Source organism: Nuphar pumila, chromosome 3 (assembly GCF_984573655.1).
Source record: "Nuphar pumila chromosome 3, dmNupPumi1.hap1.1, whole genome shotgun sequence".
Taxonomy (NCBI): Eukaryota; Viridiplantae; Streptophyta; class Magnoliopsida; order Nymphaeales; family Nymphaeaceae; genus Nuphar; species Nuphar pumila.
In genome coordinates, this window is record NC_143251.1 from 25,610,879 (window position 1) to 25,630,748 (window position 19,870).

The following is a 19,870-nucleotide window of genomic DNA, read 5'->3' on the forward strand; positions in this document are numbered from 1 at the left end:
TTCAAGCCAGTTTCATTTCCTGTGTTGAGCCAAGCCGAGCCAAGCTTAAGCTCATGAAAAGCTCAAGCTAAACGACTTGAGCACGAGCTAGCTCATTTACAAAAGAAAAAAGAAAAATCAGTTGAAAACAATAGCATTTAGACTTTAAACCAAGCTCAAAACAGGCTCACTTACAAAATAAGTAATTGTTGCAAATGTACAAGCCATAGGATTTGAAATCTATATTTATTGCTTCCAAGCTAAACTCTTGACCATCTTCACTATATGATATAAAATATACATAGAATTTATTATTATAAGTTAATGAGTCAAGCCGAACATTGGTTGTTCTTGTTCGAGCTTGCCGAGCCTATTTCGAGTTCAAATGAAATCTTTATGAGCCGAACATAAGCTACGAGTAGATTGTCTCGTTAATTTCCCATACCCGCGAGTGGCTCATCTCATTTCTCAACCGTAGATGCAATGTGAAGCATATCAATAATCGTGCTAACATTAGCATCAAAGTTCTGATACTTAACTCTGAGGTGCTGCTACCAGGTTCAGGTCCACTAGACCTGGATGCAAGTCCAGATCCAGATGACATCACAATCTGAGATCTTAATGTGAATTTGGGTTAGGTCTGGTATAAAATTTTACAATCTATACTCAGGTCCATCTGATATTCGGACCCTTTGAATCCGACCTGTTTAGCTAACCGTTTCATGAGTCTCAGGACCCGGGTTCTATATTATCCGATTCGTATTGGAATGGGTAAACTCCTATATTTTGCCAATCCGGGTTGGAACTGGACCTTGCTCCACATGAACCCGACCCGTTTGGAGCCCTAAAAGGACCTTGGCTCTAAAATCCCTTCAGGCGATAGGACCACGCCGCAATATAAATCCATCACACCACAGTTCAATGATCAGTCCCTTCAGAAATACTGAGAGCTACAAATCAAGGAGAGGAAAGAAAAGGGAAGCAAGCAATCGAATCCTTTGATGGTATCGATGCTTCTTCCCAGAATCTATCATTCCTTGCCACTACCAAGTGTTCCTTCATATTTGAGGTAATGGGTTACCCTCGGATCCGCAAAACTTTGCATCACAACTTGTGGGTATTTCCCCCATCGCCTCCATCTTGTAGTTTGAGAATAGTTCTTCAAACTGCAGAAGAGAAGCAGGTGAAGGAATGTGGAAAAGCCACAATGTTCTGTTTATCCTATTTACAAAGTTCAAATGTTTCCATCATCTGATTAATGTGACAAATGGCTTCATGGGTTTCCTTGTATGCTTTGCATGTTGACTTAAAATGGCTCCTCTTAACAAAAATAAGCAGGTTCTGTGTGTATCGGCATTATGTAAACCATGCATTGATGCCGAAAGAATGGCCTGCAACATTGAAACGGGAAGGTGTGCAATCAACTTTTAATGCCATTGAAATGTGATGATAATCACCTCCCCTATACCTGCACGAATTCCCTTCTATGCATAATGTTTTAATTTTGTAGTGCTTTTAAGTAAACAAAAGCAAGCAGGTATTGTGTGTATCAGTATTATGCAAACCATGCATCTTTGCTGAAAGAATTTCCTGCGATATAAACGGGGAGGTGGGCAGTCAACTTTTAAGCTAATTCAAATGTAGACAATCACCTCCCCCACATAATTTTGCAGAATATTTATTTATTTTGTCTAAAAGAAAGTAAGAAAATGATAGATCTATGCCTTTGTCAACTAAGTATTTTCTGAATTTTGTGAGCATAGTTTACATAGATGAAAGAAAAAGAGAAAATTTTGGCTTAATTTGGTAGAAGGATTGTTTACAAATTTAGCTTTTCGACTGAAAGCACATGCTTGTAGGATAGAATGTGTGCAATCAACTTTTAATGCCATTGAAATGTGATGATAATCACCTCCCCTATACCTGCACGAATTCCCTTCTATGCATAATGTTTTAATTTTGTAGTGCTTTTAAGTAAACAAAAACAAGCAGGTATTGTGTGTATCAGTATTATGCAAACCATGCATCTTTGCTGAAAGAATTTCCTGCGATATAAACGGGGAGGTGGGCAGTCAACTTTTAAGCTAATTCAAATGTAGACAATCACCTCCCCCACATAATTTTGCAGAATATTTATTTATTTTGTCTAAAAGAAAGTAAGAAAATGATAGATCTATGCCTTTGTCAACTAAGTATTTTCTGAATTTTGTGAGCATAGTTTACATAGATGAAAGAAAAAGAGAAAATTTTAGCTTAATTTGGTAGAAGGATTGTTTACAAATTTAGCTCTTCGACTGAAAGCACATGCTTGTAGGATAGTAGCAAGATCTGCTGTTATATCATCAAAGAGTTCATCAATGATCATTCAGGAATGTGATGGAGACCTGCCTGTGTTTTAGTATTAGGCATGCAAGAGTTCATCAATTGCCATATTGTTAATGCGATAGAGATCTGACTGTGTTTGCTACCCTGTTCAAATGGCTTGCATATCCGCAAGATCTGTGATGTTGTATGTAGTATTAGGCATCAAAGAGTTCATCAATTATTATGCTGGAATGTGATAGAGACTAGCCTTAATACTAGGCGTAAAAGAGTTCCTCAATTACCATGTGATTAATGTGATACAGACCTGCTTGAGTTTTATTGTATGCATTGGTAAGTACTATCCCTGTTCAAATGGATTCACTTCACTTTAACTACAAAATTATTGATGTTATATTTATGATTGAACAGAACATACAACAGACTTTAGTATTATTATATAGATGTGTTATAGGAGAATGAAGGAATGTGTTTATGAAAAGAGCTTCCGAGGACTTCACTTTCTGCGTGAAATGATCTTCCAATACCCACACCTAGGTTACTGTTTTAGTTTACCTTATGTTAATTGTGGACACCGGCTTCCAATGTTATTAGAAGCATGCCTCAAGGCGAGGGTCTTGCTGCCTTGATGTTGATGTGCAGCCCTAAAGCGTAAAGGGGCCGAGGCATGCACCTCATAGGCCTTGGGGCTTACTCCCCTCTGTGAGGCGCACCTCAAAGAAGCCAAATGCCTCATAACACAATCCTCCTTCCTCCTTATTCCCTCAATTTTCTTCTTCACTTCTTCTTCCCTTCTTTTTTCTGGGAATTGATTATGGATCGGTTGTGTAATCTGAGGATAGTTTTCAAGAATCTTATTTATGTTCTATTCTTTTCTTGTGAGTAATCCCTTGTATGCATGCATATATGCTTCTACTTTAATTTTCTTTTTCTTTCTTTTTTTTAAGATAACCCTTGAGACTAGGATGTTAGAATCTGTTGATGCAAGTTTCTGTTTTTTGATTTTCCTTTCCTTTTTTAATATACACCTTTTTCTTATTCCTTTTCTAGTGTAAGTGTTTAGTTGTTTTCAATTTGTGCATTTGTTTCCTCTTCTTGCCACTGACCTATTATGTCTGCAAAAGAAATGTAAAAGTGTTGGTACTTCTGACACAAGTTATATTTATTTACATATTAAAAGTTAAAATTTGTTGTATTTACACATCAAAATTGCACTTGTGTGTATTTTATACCTACTTTCTTTCTTATATGATATTTAAGTTCAGAAAATCATACTTTTAAGAAAGAAAGCAGCTACATTAACTTTTGGTTGTTAATGTTGATATGCATTATATGATGATGTTGAGGAATTTGGTTATTATTTTGTTACTTAAATTTTCTTTCGATGCACATATTTTATTTGTTTTTTACTTAGTTAGATCAAGTTACTTCATTAATATTATTTTTACATATTATTTTCATATCTTTTGGTATTTATTTGAGATTTTTTATTGCTTGTTGCTTCATCAAGGCAACATTTGTTTTATTTATTTGTATTTTTAGATATTTTAAGTTATATATTTAAGTTTTTAAAAATGTGTTTTTGAGGCTTCTGCAATGAGCCTCGAGTCTTATGCCTCACTTCATATTTTGTGGAGCTCTTCTCCATGCTCAACTCTTTTCACATCATTGCCGACTTCCCTTGTATGAAGTGCTTCCTTGTACTGTAAAACTTAAGCATATTGTCACACATTTTGGTGCATCAGAAAAGAGCATTGCAGATTGTGCTGAGCAACTATGAATAACTTGGTCGAACTCTTGACATTTATTCTATGCCAAAAACTTTTCTTGTTGTTTTACAAACGCATGATTGCTTCTTATTGCCTCAACTCTTTTCACAACATTGCCGACTTCCCTTGTATGAAGTGATTTATTGAACTGTAAAACTTGCAAGCATATTATCGTGCATTTTGGTGCATCATAAAAGAGCATTGCAGATTGTGCTGAGCAACTATGAATAATATGGTCGAACTATGCCAAAACTTGTTTTACAAACTTTTGCTTGATTTTTGCACTCTTAGCTTCATAGTTTGATGTTCACGCCCATTTGATCCAGCATTTTTCACCAGGAGCTGTTTTGTTTATGGTTACCAGAAGTGCCATGAACGACCTTTTAGAACATGCTTTCTGCCACAGGCATCTGTGCCTCATCATTGGATGCCAACCACACCTCACCAGGCTTTGTACTAACAAGAAAACCAGAAATCCAAGGACTCGATCTCTTTGGTGATTCCTCCTAGCATCCAACTCTATCAGAAAAAACAAGACTAAGACATCTAGCATTCTTGAGGAACTGCCCATTTGATGCAAAACATTTGTTCAGCTGAGCATTTTTTGGTTGTCATCGACTGGCTGAATAAAGAAGGCGTGACCACACCAACTGATCATTCTGTCCATGGCTATCTATGGCACGTCTGAAAAGATGTTGTGGGCTATTCATTCTTATACTGGTTGAGGGAAAAGCGGTCTTACTCTGTAGTTATGTGATTTGAAATCATGAGTTCAAATCACATTGAGATTCAACTAAACTTATCTGGTTGTGAATTTGAATCTACCTAACCAAAATACCGTAATTTCACTTGTGGCATGTGTAATGTTTTATATCTGCAATGAGCAGTGGTAATGAATTAGTGATGTAATATTTATGTACATTTGGGACACCATTAAAGCACTCTTTGTAGTTTATTTATTAGATTTGTGTACTTGTTAATGTAACACATGAGGGCGTCCCACATTGGTAGAAATCTTTTAAGTTAAGAGTGCCTTTGGTTGCTTGCCACTTCATCTTAAATTGTGATGTTTTTATACATCGTAACTTGTGATAGTATGCTCTTGATCTACGTAGATTTGATCTTCAAAAGCAAAAGTTTTCATGTATTAAACATGACCCCACATTGTTTTGGCTCAAGTTTGACGCATTCATTTCTTGATGAATTTGAACTACAGATCTTTTAACATCAATTTTCTTAAAAGATAAATCTTTCAGCATCTTGACGATCGAATACTTTGGTACTTTGGTTATGACTAACCAATTAACCTAGTAAATTAATATACCACGCTAAACACATCAGTGCTTTTAGATCCAACATAAGGCGCGACCATACAAAGTGTACCACTGTACAGTATCATGACTTTTATCTATTTTCAAGTACATAAGGGAAGCAAACGGATCATGTTTTGGAACCCAAAGTACATTGGGGACTCGGGTCGGTTTAGATCCGAGAGCCAAATTTTGCAAATTCCTCTTCCTGTATCCCACCCATTTATAACCCTACAAGTACATCCTTTGGTTTAGAATCCCATAAAACTAATCACACTTAATTGAGTGTTCTATAGCATCTATTTGATTTGCATAGAACCGATCAGCTGTAAACCCGTGACCAGATCTATAGACAGATCTACCTATACCAATTACTACTATGCAGGCTATGATACAAACATCAGGAATAATTTAAAATAAGATATAGCTACGGCATAAGTTCAAGAAAATACCATAAAATACCATAGTTCATCCCATTCACTAACTCACCAAATCCCCATAACTAGTATTTATAAACAAGAATATATAAACCTAATAGTACACTGAATCTTAGATAAGACCAACATTCTAAAATACCATGGTTTCAATTGGATCTTGGATCCTAATTCCGCCACCCTTTGCTTTTCTTCTTTTTCTTATCACTTGCTCTAATTGGAACGGCTCTGGATCCATGGCTGCATCAACACTTATGGAACAAGGCAACTGAATAAAGGAAATCTGTGATATGTTTTGAGCCCCTGCAAAGACAAGAAATTTCTTCAAATCAGTATAAGAAAATTAATAAGACAAAATTAAGAGTAAATGAAAGGTTTGAAAGGAGGGAGTCAATTCTCAACACAAGTAGTTTTGATGAAAAAACATCATTTTATGATCTAGGAAAACTGGTACCTTCATAGTCATTGATTTTGGATCAACAAAAAAACCTGTATAGATCAAATTCTGACGATCCAAAAGTTGGTTACCACAATAAAAACCTATAAATCACATCTATAATGTTAGACGTGAGAAAAAATACTTACAACAATCCGTTTAAAGGGGCCTAACGAGACTTAACAAAGAAGGAGGCCTAAGGAACACATTACTTATATATATATATATATATATATATATATATATATATATATATATATATATATATATATATATATATATATATATATATATATATATATATATATATATGAGACCTGAACATGTTAGGCCCCATTTCTTAGATGTGTTTAGCATGCTCGATTTAGTGGAAATCTACTCTTGGATCATATTTATTTTTAGATATATTTTTATGAGCTGAAAAAAACTGATACCTTCATCGTCATTAATTTTGGATTACTAAAAAAGCCTTTATACAAGTCAGATTAGATTCTAGCAAACCAAAAAACAGGTTCCAAAAATACCTAAAACTACAATTTTTAAAGGGCCCGACTAAGGAACACATTCCTCCTATATATATATATATATATATATATATATATATATATATATATATATATAGAGAGAGAGAGAGAGAGAGAGAGAGAGAGAGAGAGAGAGAACATTTATCATTCAACATTACCAAAATACATCCAACCGAATATTGGATGAGAGAGGAACATAAGAGTAAGACAACCACCATCTAGATGGTGACTGTGCACAGTTCAGAGTACAAGTAGATCCAAACCCGCGTCTCTACTATGTAATTTAAGAGTCAGATACACATCAAACATAACCCGCTGACATAGCCTTCCAAAATTGAATTTGATGCCCCTGAAAAAGATATCGTTTCTTTCAGTCCATATCACCCACCATGCTGAAAACAACCATACCCACCACAATAATCTCCCTTTTTTTTGTTTCGTAAACTCATGGGACCAAACAAGAGGTCCCGAATAACAGAACTCGAACGTGTTTGAACCGGCGATGCACCCCAAGTTTGAAAGAATAGGTCTAAAACTACCGGGCAAAACCAAAATAGGTGAGTCGTGTCCTCTACCACCTTCTCGCAAAGAACACACATGCTTGGAAATTGAAGCCCTCGTTTCCTAACATTCATCTGGGTTTGAACACGATTCAGAGCCACTAACCACGCCAACGCTTTTGCCCTTGGAGCGGGCCCCTTACCCCATATACAATCAATGGAAAACCAATCCATCCCGAATGACAACAAGGAATAGTAAACTTGCTTAATGGAGAACCTATCTCCGCTCGCCATGGCCCAGTGAAGCCACGAGCGGCCATGGCCAGGCCTAAGATCCATGTCACTGAAGCAGCGAAGTGTTTTCCGCCACTCCAACCAGAGGGATGAATGGCACACTGAACTGGGCGTCGAAAGAAGGGAGTCAGGTAAACTATCATATTTTTCCCTAACAAACGTAGCCCAAGAAGATGGAGATGTGGAAGCGACCCAAGCCCACTTCAAGACTAAAACGATGCTCCTCTTTCTCAGAGCCGGAGTCTCCAAGCCGCCTCGCTGCCTCAGGAGAACGATCTGCTGCCAAGAAACAAGCGGGTACTTTTTGTGAGACGCATTCCCAGACCAAAGAAAGTGCGAAAGCAAACGGTTAATCGTTCGTTCTACTGTCGTCGGTATAATGGACATGCTCATACGAAAATCTGGTAATCTGGACAAAACATGGCGAATGAGCGTCAATCGTCCCGCAAAAGATAATAATTGGGCCTTCCAAGACTGCAATCTCTCTTGCACCCGCTCTATAGTAGACGTCCAAGACGAAGTTCTCGACGGCCGCAGTGAGTGCAATGATAGACCCAAGAAATTAACAGGAAGGTCGGATATCGGGCAGTTGAAGATCCTTGCAGCAGCCGATTGGAGGAGAGGGTCAGCATTGAGTAAGACCAGAGCGCACTTACTCTCGTTCAGGCGAAGGCCAAAAATTGCTGCGAATATTTTAATAATGAAGCACAACCTAGACATTTGATTAACATTCGCATGACCAAATATTAAAGTATCATCTGCATATTGAATTGTGTGACCAACAAAACCAGGAATGCCCAACGAATTCAAGAATCCTGTTTGTTCTGCCCTTTTCATGAGAATAGGTAAACCCTCTGCCGCGATATTAAAGATGATGTGGGCGAGGGGACAACCCTGTTGCACGTCTCTACCCAACTTGAATTTTTCCCCTCTCAGTCCGTTGATGCACACCGACGACACTGATTTCATGACCATCTCCTTAATCCATGCAATAAACCGGTTGTCGAACCCGATATTTGTTAGAGATTCAAACAGAAAATCCCATGTCAGACTATCATAAGCCTTGTGAAAATCCAATTTTAACAAGAAGTACGATGCTCCAGTCGACTGTAAAGAATGAAGAAGTTCAGTTGCACAAATAAATGACCCTTGCACACTTCAACCTGGAATAAAAGCCCCCTGATTCGGAGAGACAAGTTGATCGATGACAGCGCGCAACCGGTTAGCCAACACCTTAGATATAATGCGATACAGAGCGCCCATCACCGAAATCGGCCTGAAGTTGGATATGTCTGACACCCTTGCCTTTTAGGAATCAAAGAAATGACTGCCACATGGTATGGTTTAGGCAACCTGGCATTACGATAGAACTCATCGAACAACTGGAGCAGGTCAACTTTAACAATTGGCCAAAAAGCTTTAAAGAAGTCTACGTGAAAACCATCAATGCCTGGGGCATTCCATCCTGATAGGCTGCTAATAGCATCAGAAATCTCAGCTTCGGTGAATCTAGCCTGCAGAGGAACATATTGGTTTGCCGCCAACCGCTTATAACCCATATCGTCGATGAGCCCCCCAACGCCTACGTCAGTCAAATACAGCCTGGAGAAATAAGAAGTAATAGCTGGCAGACAATTATGCTGATCAAACTGGCATCCATCGATCTCGATCGAGAGGAACCGGTTCTTTCTGTACATGAGAAAGAGGGAAAGAGAACGGAGAATCATCATGATATCCTATACATTCTAACCGTCCCATTGCATGTGCAATCGGTCGGCTAGAGTCTTCCCTATTTATAAAGTCCAATAAAAGATAGCAAGGCCCAAAACCCTACCCAATCTCCGACCCATTCCCCCTCTCTCTCTCTCCCCCTGCAACCCTCTCCCTCTACCTCTCTTCTTCCGCGGCCCGACCGGGACGCCTTCCCTCCCCCTCTCTCTTCCCCCCTGCAACCGAACCGCCTCTCTCTCTCTTCTTCCGCAGCAGAGTACAGCTGACTGAGCCGCCTCCATCTCCCGAAACGTTTGTGAAAAACTGACGGAGCTCATCGCCCTCCATCTCCCTCTCTTCCGCCAGGTAGCATCACCTCTCTTTCTCTCCCTTGCCAACTTTGTGAACATGTGCCATTTTTAGTTGTTTTTTGGGGGTGTGATTCCTCTGAAGTTTGGCGAAATTGTGAATCTGATTCTTTTGAATGAGAAAGAGTAAGTTTTTCACCAAATGTTGGGCACCCTTGTACCCTATTCTCCATAAATTGGCGCAAACATGGCCTAGCTACAGAGATGGGTTTGAGGATGAAATCAGGTACATCGCACCAGTTGGGTAGAGACAGACATTTCAAAATCAAATATGATGCAAGCACAGACTGAGCCCGAGGAGTGCTTTTTGTGTTTGCTTTGGGAAGGTGGCGTACTCTTTTTCAGTTTACAACCAATTTATTATTACAGATCTGTTGTTGAGTTTTAGAACATATCTATTCCAGTTTTCTGATTGAGTTTTACAGATGCCATGCAACACATTTCTTGGTCGAGTACTGTATCTTTTCCTGTTATGTATGTTTTCGAGCTGCTAATTACATGTTGATCTGACTTGTGCTTACTGACATATTTGAGCCACTCCATCACCTTGTATGGAGATTCTGATGCAACAAATTCCACATGCTATTGGTAAAAATCACTCATCCTAGCTGCATTATTTTAGTTATCTTATATTTTACTTGAATTCTTCATTTCTTCTCTGTCAGAAGCATCCTGGAGTATATTGCAATTGCTTTGTGGTTCAATTAGTTGAATTTGTGATCGCTGGTGATAGTCTTAATCAACTGTTTGTGTAATTTCTTGATGATGATTTTTTCCATGCACAGGCTGCGTTAAATTCTAGAGGAAAAGGTGGTTGGGAGGGAATTGTTGATCCTCGACTTGACAGTGATTATGATCTCGAAGAGTTGAATGGCATGGCAATGATTGCATACAAATGCATGAACCTTTCACCAAGGAAGCTACCATTTATGAGGTACGTAGTTCTGGCTCTATCACGGATCTACAAATCGACTTGCAGCAAGAGGCATAGGCCAACATTGTCTCTTACGATGGAAGAAACTGCTATAGATACGATCAAACTAGAATCACAGGCCCCTGCAATGGAACTGCACAGAGAAGGATCTATTGATGGAGCTTCTGTAGATCTGAGCCGGTTAGAATCTCAGACCCCTACATGGAACTGAATCTATGGACAGTACAGCAGACCCCACAAAAGTTTGAGACCTCAGCATGTTCTTGCATATGCATGTGGGACCTTGTGCAAAATAGAAGAAAAACTTGTGCTTTCTTGCGTTTCCAAGTCTATTATGTATGCTCTCAATTGTAGCATTGTCATTTTGGGTTTTTATTTTTTATTTCTTTATTAAATTTCTGGGAAATGTTCACGTTTTGGAACTATTACTGGTAGTTTGACCCACAAATCTGTAAAAATTCGTTTTGGTCATCCTGGTCTGTTACTTAAACTGTGTTTGCTGTACTTAATGTTTTGGAATTGATAGAAAAATGGCATCAACTTTCTTTGGGTGATTCTGATACAGCACAACCACATCTTCTTCTTTTGGAATTGTTGAATGCTAGGAAGAGCATATGCTATAGCCTAGATGGCAAGAGCTGATAGAAGATTTTTTTGTAGGGCATGTGGTCTTTTGCACAACTCTTATGTTAACTACAAGGGCAATGGCTACCAATTGAAAGAATAAAAAATCTATGTACCTTTATCCTATTTCCAAAACCTGTAGAACTTGAATCCCACCCTCCTATCGAGTCACGGTTTGTGCCTGTGTCAATGTGACATAGTAGCACGATTTTAATTTTGCATGCATAAGCACTTGATTCAGGGCTCTTTGTGTGCCTAGTGCAACTGCGCTGCAACAATCTCCTAGTTTGGGGTGGGCTTGCTGATTGATTGGATTCACTTGGTCTTGGTGTGAGTTTGGACTGAGCCACACCAAACCATGACCAAGAAAGCCTAGGTTTGGGCCAATCCATCTTGATCACGTACTGATCTACAGCTAGAGAAATCCTAAGGGGGCTTTCTCTGCATCAAACTTGCAAAAATCTGCCAAAAACGCCTCCACAACAGCTCTGCTCATGTGGTAAGGGCGACTTATAAATATCACCAAGTTGACAGGATATCACAAGTTTGAAACCCATGGGTGGCGTCCCTTTCCACAGGATTGAAGCCGGATCTACTCCCTGATAGGCAGGAGAGGCCGAGTAGTTTTACCAATAGGAGGCCTGCCAATGTGCTATTGGTGATGGGGTTTTTTCCCTTGGATTATAAAAAAAAAAAACTCAATGCTTGTACAAATCAATCACACACACACAAAGTCAGTATTACACCAAACTTGGCAAGGTAATTGCACAAGAAAAGCTTTATATATATATATATATATATATATATATATATATATTGGATAACCAACATAAAGCCGGTGTTACACTAAGTAACTTCAACAGATTTCTTCTACGCTGATTGCAAAGAGTTGACCTGGAAATACTTGGACATGCCACATCCTGATCCAACTGAAAATATCTTCTATAAAGAGAAGAATTTATTTTAGCGGATATCTTCTTCAAAAGAGACCGACTGTTTCAGGTGAGGGAATCAGCAAACCAAAGAGAGCACTAATTCTGTAACAACCCAGCAGACTTGAGATGTTTCCATTGATTCATCAAAGAAATTTGCAATACCATGCTTGAATCTGAACGCTGCTCCAACGAACTTCTGAGGATGCTAAGTTTGGCTTTTGCAGGAAAGTCGACAAAGCTGCACCCACAAATATTTATTAAAGATCAGTAATCCATCTAGAAAATTGTATGGATGCAAACATATCACCCAGAACCTGAAGATGTTAGTACCATCGTAGTCGCGAACTTAGTGAAATCAGACATTAGATATCCAAGTAATCACAGAACTGCTTTTTGAGTTCGAATACATATAAGCAGAGGGCCTTTCTCAGCAAAAATTTCCTTAATTCCGCTGATGAATTGATAGTGCTTTTTTTTTTGGAAATATCTCTATATGTATGAAATTAGCAACAGAACATAAAGAAAGGAGAAATTGAAAAAAGAAAATAACTTTGCAAGCTTAATACTATGATAACGGAAAAATTCATGATGTCATTATGATATAACCACTGAAAGGAGCTTTTCCTCTGCATTAATATGTAACTGATAAATGACAAGTTTATTATCCTCCTATATGACTGAAGTGCAGACCAAGATAAAAATATGCAAACCTTATCTGTTACCAGATCAATTCAAGCACCTACTCTGTAGGGATTTAATACTCTGGGTATCGTTTCGACAAAATTTGCAAGCTCAACAACACTTGTATTGGTATCGTTTCAACAAAATTTGCAAGCTCAACAACACTTGTATTGTGAGCACAACAAATATATCTTTCAGAAACTGATTCTTTCTCTGTTACTAATATGAATACTGCATACATCATCCACATGCGCAAGCTAAATCGAGCCCGAAAGCAGTTGCATGCCCTTTAAGCTATTTATCAGGAAGTCATTTCCTACAAAGCCAAACATTGTGGTTTAGTAAGCCTGACATCTTCTTATACACATCAATTAGATTCACAACTTCGCCAAAAGAATCAGATTCACAACCTTTGTATTCAGAAGAATCAGATTACAAGGGTGCCCAACGTTTGGTGAAAAACTTCTATTCTTTCCCATTCAAAAGAATCAGATTCACAACTTCGCCAAACTTCAGAGGAATCACACCTAAAAAAGAAAAAAAACTAAAAATGGCACATATTCACAAACTTGCCAACAGAGAGAAAGAGGTGATGCTACCTAGCGGAAGAGAGGGAGATGGAGGGCGACGAGCTCCGTCAGTCTTTCACCAAAGGTTTCGGGAGATGGAGGCGGCTCCGTCAGCTGTACTCTGCTGCGGGAGAAGAAAGGGATAGGCCGTTCGGTTGCAGGGAAAGAGAGAGGGAAGGCGTGTGCAGGGGCGTAGCTAGGATTCATGTGTGTGTGGTGGTGGTGGGGGGGGGGGGCAAACAGGGGTGTAGCAAAAAAAAATGTATTTTTTTTTTTGAGATAAAATAAAAAATGACTACAATTATTAATAAAAATCTATTTCATATGGACAAATCAAACTATTTGCTGCAGTCAGGGCCCTAGTTCTGGGCTGGGCTACAAAAATGGATAAATATCTATTTCATATGAAATCAGGGATGAGCTAGGACTGGGCTTTAAAAAAAAAAAAAAATTTAACACGTAATAACTAATAACTGTCCAATCAAACATAAATTAATTGTGGGGAAGGGATGTGCTCAAAGGTGTTCTTCCCCTTTCCTTCTCGCTTGACTTTTTTTTTTTTCAAAAGGCAAGCTGGGGTTAGGCAGACCCCAACCAGTTATTATTGGACGTATCATTGGGGTTTGAATCTGCAACGTCCCACCACAAGGAGACGAGCACATGAAGTTCCTACCAACGAGGAGCCCCCATTGGTTTTTCGCTCGGCTCTTTCTACAAGCTATTTCATAGAAATTTACAAGGAAAATCCATCCATCCATCGACATCTTGATATAATATTTGCCTACTGTTTCTTCTTTAATAAATGGTATTTGCTCAAGCAAACAAATTTTTTTTGAGAGAGGCCAAGCAAACTTAGTGCCAACCAATAGCAAGGGGAGGGCAGGATTAAGAACTTTGTCTCCTGCTTGACAATCCTAGCCAACTACTTCATACAAGATCACATCCACGCTCTATTCATTGTTTCATACTTCCTTTTTCATAAATTATAGACAAGCTGCTCAAGTTAAGACATTATTTTGGGCATCATGCGTGCCAAGTTGATGGACTCCATTGTTTCTGCTAGCGGAGACATTGAGATTATAAGCTTATCAAAAAACAAAAAAGACATTTAGATTATAAACTCAGTTTCATGAGATACCAAACTTTATGCTTATCACAATAGGGCTGGTAAATTAATGGAGCAGCTCGTGGCTCGGCTCACTTCATAACCCTCACACTACAATTGGTTCGTGTAACTGGCAAGCCGTGCCATGAGCAGGTCATTTAGTTTAAATGAGTCGAGCACAATTATAGGGTATTCGACTCATCGATGCTCGAGTAAGCTCGTATAGATAAAATATATATGTTTGAAGTATCCTATATGTAATCAAAGTAATGTGGTACAACTGGTTAGAGTAGGTGGTTCTCAACCTCGATATTGATGGTTCAAATCTCACTGCTTGCACTCTAGCTAGCTTGGGAACAAGCCTGAGCTTTGTCCAGTGCAGGTAAACAATCTGAGCCGGAGCACATTCAAAAGTAAGCAAGGTCTTGCTGTAACCAAACAAGTAGTGAAGGCTTGTAGAACCCCACTTTCCTCACCAGAAGGCCTTGGGAGCGAAACCTTCAGGTTTTCTTCTTAAAAGTGGTTAAATTTCATTTAGCCAAATGGTAGCCAAGCTCTGTAAGCTCCCAATATAGGGAGGGTACGAGTTTATCAATGACACACAAAGTAGTTTAAAATTTGTGGCAGTTGATGATGTTGGTCAAGCAAGAAATTTTAGGCCTTTTCAACTCTAAATCATATGGTCGAAGAATAGATCAAAATGCAGGTCATGCGTGAAGTTATTTTGAGAGTATGATATTTCTCATGCCACGAAGTTGTGTGGTTGCTTGTTTCCTTGAGAATAGTGACATGTAGCAAGTGATTGCAAGTAGCTTTGTAGTAGTGTCCACAATAGGAAGAACTGGAAGCAACAAAATAAATGCATCATTAACTTCTGGCTGGCTCTTTAAGTCTAAGTGGGTTGCAATCAGAAAGACCCAACTACTAGGAAACTTCACCTTCAAGGAATCTCTCTCTCAGTTTTCAAAAGTAGTCAAGTGCGTTGCAATCAGAAAGACCTCAACTACTAGGAAGTTTTCACCATGTTTAGTCGTGTACTCGTTTACACGAGGACTCTCTCTCTCTCTCTCTCTCTCAAATTTCAGTGGATATAAAATGTCAATGACAAACCCTACGTGTAATCAAAAGTTCCTTGTTAAAAGAAACACTGTTCCTTATGAAAGAAAAACTTTAGCTAAAAGGCTGATGATAAAGGCAGATTTGGTTCTACCCGTTCCCTATGTCATATCTGTCACTGTATGAGATCTCATCGTTGTTTTAATCAAATATGACGCTGTAGATGGATTCGACATGACCAATTTCGTAAAAATTGACCCCTGAATCTCATTTTTTGATAAAAAAAAACGATTCTTTTAAGGGCATTTTTACACATTGTTTTTTGAGTAGTCAGTCAATCCTGCACACAGGTTAAATTATGGTGATTCAAATGTGGATATTCACTAAATAGATTGTAAAGTCAGATATGATTAAAACAACTTGCAACAATAAGATCTCAAGATGGGGGTACGACGACATTGATGACATTGAGGAAAGAGTGGGAATGAATTGGATAAAGGCTAAGAACTTAGGTCACGGAAATGGTTTGACCAGCTATTGTGCTTTCTCATTTTTAGGAAAAAGATCGATTCCCAATCTTTTTCATTGCTTTTCAAAAAAATAAAAGTTGCTCATGAGGCTTATCTTAGGAATTAAGATTTGTTCTCCCTGATGGCGCAGTTCAAGAGAGAACTAATTAGGAATTAGGAATTAGGAATTAGGAATTAGGGACATTAGGGCCAGTTTGTTTCATTCCCTGAAAGAAAGAATCTTTTCATGGGAAAAGGCACAAACTTGTAAAACGGAAAATGGCTGTACTATACGACAAAAATGATCCATTTTTTTGAAAAAACCTTACAATTTTTTAATATCCATTCAATGTTCAAAACTACAAATATTTGTTGTTAAAATGACCACTTTAACCTTCGCACATCAGACCTCCTAAGGTTCACACGATATATAGGCACACTCCCTGGGTATCACACCCTCTCACTTAAAGGTAGATTCATACAAATTTTTTTGTGTACTTCACGAAGTTTGCATAACTATATTTGCAAACCTCCTATTGAACTAAAACCTATCGAAGCTTGCAAATCTTTTGCTAAATTTGCATTCAGTTGTATGAAGCCAAATATGCATACTTCAAGTAACTGAAACTGTAGAAACTTCACAAGTATTACACTCCACAACTGGAGCATTCTCCTTTTGCTGAAGACCATCAACATCATTCACCAGATCAATATCTCCACCTCATATCTTCTCCAAAATCTTTTCCATATAAGCCATGTCATCCTCCCCTTGCTATTCCAAAATCTTCTTCACTATCACTTAAAAAACAAACAAACTCTAAAATGCAAATCATCATTTTTTGTTATCAAAGGGTTATTTTAAATATCGAAGCATCATATTTGATGCTAGTAGGGACATTCACAAACAAATTAGGAGAGATTCACATTTAAGTCTTCAAAAAAATTATGAATCTCATGCGCAATATTTGTGAAGTTTCGGCAGGTTTCAATTATAGGAAGTTCACATAATCGGTTGTGCAAATTTCGTTCTATATATGCAAATTTTATAGGATATTTTCAAAGTTTCTTTAAGTTGCTATAAGTTCATAGATTTAGTTATGCGAACTTAGTACTATATATGCAAAGTTTCTACAACACAAAGTTTGCATAAAACCACAAATATAGGAGGATATGAGCAAATAATATGTTATAAATTTTCATGAAGTCCACACTCTCTGCAAATTAGGTACTAACTTCGCACATGATATCATTGTGAATATGCTCGTTATATGCAGATTTCTTGAGGAATTTGTGGATTTTTAGATACATCACAAATATTAGAGATGAAAACAATGCTGATTTCCTTCTTATTTGCGATTTTTCATACTAGCATGTGACCTTTATTGTATAAAAGACTGATTGTCGTACTCCAAATCCATTTTCACATAAATTAGGATTTTTGTAGTCTTCATTCATCAACGACACTTCATCGACAGAAAATCATCAACGATGAGTTTTTTTGGAAGGCACATCTTTAATGGCTGAACCTGTTATTTTTTTGAAATAGTGGCTTGAATTAGTTATTTTTTTGAAACATTGGCATGAGTTAGTTATTTTATAAAAGAATTGCATGATTTTTTAGTTATCTTTGCATGTTTAATAGCCTATTCTATTTTTTCTTTGATTAAATTATTTGTGTGAGTGTATGTGTGATTATATGTTAAGTATCTTGTATTATAAACTTGATTAAAGTACAATCTTTATTTCTTTTGGTTGTTTTGTTAATGGTTTGAGTTTTTTTTATTTGCATTATCATTAGGCTATTTTGTTTATTTTTTACAATATTTTTCAATTGCCTATGTCTCTGTTGCCCGTCTGTTTATCTATATTCCTTGTGTTATTATTGCAGAAATTTCTGAATTTGTTTATTACAATATGGAGACTGAAATTACTGACTTGAGGGAGGCCACACTCACAACATCTAAGCCTTCAGTATAGTTATTCTCCAAACATAGATAGCCGAATATATGTTTTGGATGATAATGATATAGAATTGATGTTATTTAGTGCCAATATTTACTTAATTGCTTGCAAAGCTGAAGAAAAATTATTGATTGCAAAGTTAAATAAGCAGTTAAAAGTCATGCATAAAAAGCATCCTATGCTCAACTATAGCATACAATCTTGGTGTCACACATACAGTACGCTCGGCTTATAATCACAAAAAAGGCCAACAATATGGATCCCAGCCTATGTATTCACATAAGACGTCTGAAAATTCAAAGTTCGATTATATGGTATGAGTGGAATAGAAAAGTAATGGATAATTAGTAATTGCAATTGATCAGTTAGCAATTATAGTTGATTAGTTAGCAATTGCAATTGTATGAGCATGTTAATTTTTTGAATGAATAAAATGAATGTAATGGATAAGGAAGTTCAGTTTTGAATGAATGAATGACTGTATGAGCATGTTAATTTTTTAAATGAATAAAATAAATTTAAGACAACGCAGATGGTTAGAGTTCCTGAAGGACTATGAGTTCTCTATCGCCTACCACCCTGGTAAGGTGAATATAATGGCATATGCGCTCAACAGAAAAATTTCAGTCACGAGAGCCAGTTTGATCAGGGCACAGTTGGGATTTGAACAAAGAGTTTGTTAGATGACAGCCATTTACACATGATTTCGGATGCATCCTTTGTGTTGGGATGCAGGCGCAACCTGAGATCATAGACTGTATCGAGGAGCTTCAGTCAGCTGATCCAGAGTTCGAGAGGTTGTGTGTAAGTACCCAGAAACCTGATGCGCAGTTTCACCATGAGGAGGATGTGACCATCATGTTTGAAGACAGATGGTGGATTTCGAAGGCACTATGAGAGGAGCTCATGATTGAGGTACACAAGTCAAGGTATTTTGTTCAGCCTGGTTCTACCAAGATGTTCAAGGATCTTCAATAGACTTATTGACCAAATGGGATGAAGCAGTATATTGTAGAGTTTGTGTCTCGGTGCCTCACCTGCCAATAGGTGAAGATCGAGTATCAGAGCCATGGTAGACTTTTTCAGCCACTAGACATTCTAGAGTGAAAGTGGGATGACATCTCGATGGACTTCATCATGAGGTTGCCGAGGACTCGTCATCAACATGATGCCATCTGGGTGATAGTGGATAGGTTGACGAAGAGTGCCCATTTTTCTGTCGATTAGGATCTATCAGAGCTTGGAGTCTAGCAGATCTTTATGTGGATGAGATTGTCTGACTTTATAGGGTGCCATATTCGATCGTGTCAGATTGAGACCCTCGCTTCACATTTTCGATTCTGACACCAATTGCAGAAGGCCCTTGGTACCATATTGAAATTTAGCATGACATTTTACTCATAGACTAATGGGAAAACAGAGCGCACAGTATAGATGTTTGAGGACTGAGTAGGGGAGTGAGATAGGCATGTAAAGCTTGCAGAGTTCTCATACAACAACAGTTACCATGCCAATATTGGTATGGCTCCGTACGAAGCTTTGTATGGCAAACCATGCAGATCTTCGGTGTACTGGGATGAGGTTAGAGTGAGAGCAGTAAAGTTTTCAGAGGCCATCCAATACTACTTTAACTAGGTGTGGTTGATCTGACAGAGGTTGGTCGCAGTGTAGAGCAGATAGAAGAGCTATGCCGATCGGTGACATAAGAAACTCAGTTTTGTCGTGGGCGATCATATGTTTATTCGGATCTCGCCTACGAAGAGTGTGTTCTAGTTCAGAAAGAAGAAAAAGTTGAGCCCTCGGTATGTTGCACCTTTCAAGATCCTCGAGCGCGTGGGTGAGTCCGCGT

At 38.1% G+C, this 19,870-nt stretch overlaps 3 non-coding genes across 3 annotated transcripts; all 3 read left to right on the top strand.

Moving 5' to 3' along the window:
- The first annotated feature begins 1,310 nt into the window (after window positions 1–1,310).
- Window positions 1,311–1,449, top strand: LOC149842344 (small nucleolar RNA snoR135). Its single transcript, XR_016431277.1, has one exon. It is a non-coding gene; the product is annotated as a small nucleolar RNA snoR135 (small nucleolar RNA).
- A 60-nt stretch (window positions 1,450–1,509) lies between these two features.
- LOC149842345 (small nucleolar RNA snoR135) lies at window positions 1,510–1,644 on the top strand. Its single transcript, XR_016431275.1, has one exon. It is a non-coding gene; the product is annotated as a small nucleolar RNA snoR135 (small nucleolar RNA).
- Window positions 1,645–1,964: 320 nt separating this feature from the next.
- Window positions 1,965–2,099, top strand: LOC149842346 (small nucleolar RNA snoR135). Its single transcript, XR_016431276.1, has one exon. It is a non-coding gene; the product is annotated as a small nucleolar RNA snoR135 (small nucleolar RNA).
- The last annotated feature ends 17,771 nt before the right edge of the window (window positions 2,100–19,870 follow it).